Here is a 2,696-nt window from a genome sequence, read left to right on the forward strand (position 1 = left end):
AAGTGTTCAGGTCTTTCATTCATAGGGTCGCTATGAGTCACCTACGACTGGATGGCATTTAACAACACCACCACCCGTTAACTATTGTTATGTAATGATTTTCTCTAAAATTTAATGACTCGCAATAATAAATACTTATTATTTCCCATACTTTCTGTGAGTTAAAAATCTAGCAGCAGCTAAGTACAAGATCTCTCATGAAGTTACACTGGAAACACTGGTTGAGGCTGCAACCACCTGAAGGCTGGACGATCACTAGAATATATCCTTCCAAGATGACATACTTATATGCTGGCAAGCTAGTACAGGCTATTGGCAGAAGCAGTGTCCTCATGATATGACAGTGAGCTTCCTTCAGAGTGGGTGATCAAAGAGATGCAGTAAATTTTATTAGCAGCAGAATGTTTTTCTTTAATGAAGCAGCTTACAGATACTAGTTTCCCTCAGAATTTATACTAAAAAGTGATCAACTTGTTGGCTCAAATGGAATAATTTCATCCATAAACTCCTAAAAACTGTGTAAATCTACATTCATTGCTTAGTTGCCAGAATAAGAGAAGTCATCAGGTTATGATGAAGAATGGATTGAGCACTGGAGCTATAGGTCACTCAACTGAGTTCTACAGAGTTGTTTTCTCTTGCTGTGACCTTTGGCAAATCACATCTATCTCCATAAGTAAGTTTCCTACAAAATGAAGGGACTTATTAATCTTCTGTCAGGCACCTCTCCAAAGTGCTAAAGAGCAATTATGTCTGTCTAGAGACTAAGATGTGCCTGATCCACAGAATGATCTTCTCAATTGTTTGCTATGCATCAGAGAGCCGGCCAATGAATAAGGATGACAGAAGAAGAATTGATGCCTTTCAGCTGTGGTGCTGGAGAAGAGTATTGAACATACCATGGACTGCCAAGAGAACAAACAGGCCTGTCCTGGAGAGGGCAAGAACAAGTTGCTCTTTGGAGGCAAGGATTGTGAAGCTCTATCTCATATACTTTGGGCATGTTGCCAGAAGAGACAAGTAATTTGAGAAAGACATCATGCTTGGAAAGGTGGAGGGACAGTACAGTGACTAGGGCAATAGTGACAAGTGTGTTGGAGACAGTGAGACTGGCTCAGGATAAGGCAGGGTTCATAGAGTTCTATCAGTCAGAGTTGACTCAATAGCACATAAAAACAATATATCAGATATACGATGGATGTCAAATCTGGGTAGCCTGGAAAGCTTCTTTCCACCCTCCTCCCTTTAGATAACTCAACAGAACTGCTTCTTGGCTTATCTGAGTCTGTTTACAGGACAGAATAAGGCCTTTTTTTACTGATATCAGCATTTTGGGTAGACAAGACAAGGATCTAAGTCTGCAGATCAATAGATTACATGACCCATTCTGGGAATGAAACATTGAAGAAGAATGCATTGTAGTCATAGTACCAAAACCAAAAAACCCCCAACATTTCAAGTACAATGCTGTGAAGGACAAGATACCAGTCATACTCATACAAGGAAGACTTGAGAATCAAATATATGCACCAACAATTATAGCTAAAGAAAAGGAAATTGAAGCTTTATACCAACTTCTACAGTCTGAAATGGACCAAACATGCAATCAAGATTCATTAGTAATAATTGGAACTGGAATACAAAAGTTGGACACAAGGAAGAAGGACTTGGTGACACACATGTCAAGAATTATGGATTTGGCCACAGAAATAAGGCTGGATATCAAATGACTGAATTTTGTATAATCAATTATTGATTTATTGCAAATGTCATCTTTAAAAGAAAAAAAGATTATAGAAATGGACTTCACCTGATGGACTACATAAGCTCAGACTGACTACATCTGTGGAAAAAAATCAGTAGAGAAACTCATTATCAGTAATCAAAACCCAGCCAGATGCTGACAATGAAACTGTCAAACTGAAGCTGAAGAAAACGAAAACAAATCCCTAAGAACCACAACATGACCTTGAATCTATCCTATCTGAATGAAAAAAAAATTTCAAGATTGGGTTTGAGGCATTGAACACTAATGATTAAAGACCAGATTGGTTGTAATGATATCCTTTATATCATCCATGAAGAAAGCATAAGATCATTACAAAGACAAGGGGGATGAAGACAAAAATGAATGTCAGAAGACTCTAAAATCACATGAAGTATTGAGAAGCTAAAACAAAGCAAAGGGAAGAAATGCTTAAGTAAAAGATGAACAGATTTCAAAGAACAGCTTGAAAAGAAAGTTGTAAAACAATGTGCACAGAGGTGGAGTTGGAAAGCAAAAAGGGAAGAACTCATTCAACAATTCTCAAGGTGAAAGAGCTGAAAAACAAATTCAAGCCTCAAGCCTCAATTTTAAAGGATACTATGGGCAAAAGCCTGAATGATCTAGAAAGCATCAAAAGAAGATGGAAGGAATACACTGAGTCAGTGTGCCAAAAAGAATTAGTGGACATAGACCCCTTCAAGAAGTTAGCATATGAGGGAGTTCTGGGTGTGCTGCAATCCCAAAGGTGAGCAGTTCGAATCCAGACACTCTGCTGGAAAAGGAGGGGCAATCTCCTGTGCCAGTTAGATCTGATTCAATGGCACACACACACACACACACACACACACGAAGTTGCATATGATAAAAGAAATGAAAAAGATTGATTGGGAACCTGAAAAGACAGGATAAATTATGGGCATAGTCCAAT

The sequence above is a fragment of the Elephantulus edwardii genome, unplaced genomic scaffold, assembly GCF_000299155.1.
Source record: "Elephantulus edwardii isolate Elephantulus edwardi_28Jun2011 unplaced genomic scaffold, EleEdw1.0 scaffold00025, whole genome shotgun sequence".
In the NCBI taxonomy this organism is placed as follows: Eukaryota; Metazoa; Chordata; class Mammalia; order Macroscelidea; family Macroscelididae; genus Elephantulus; species Elephantulus edwardii.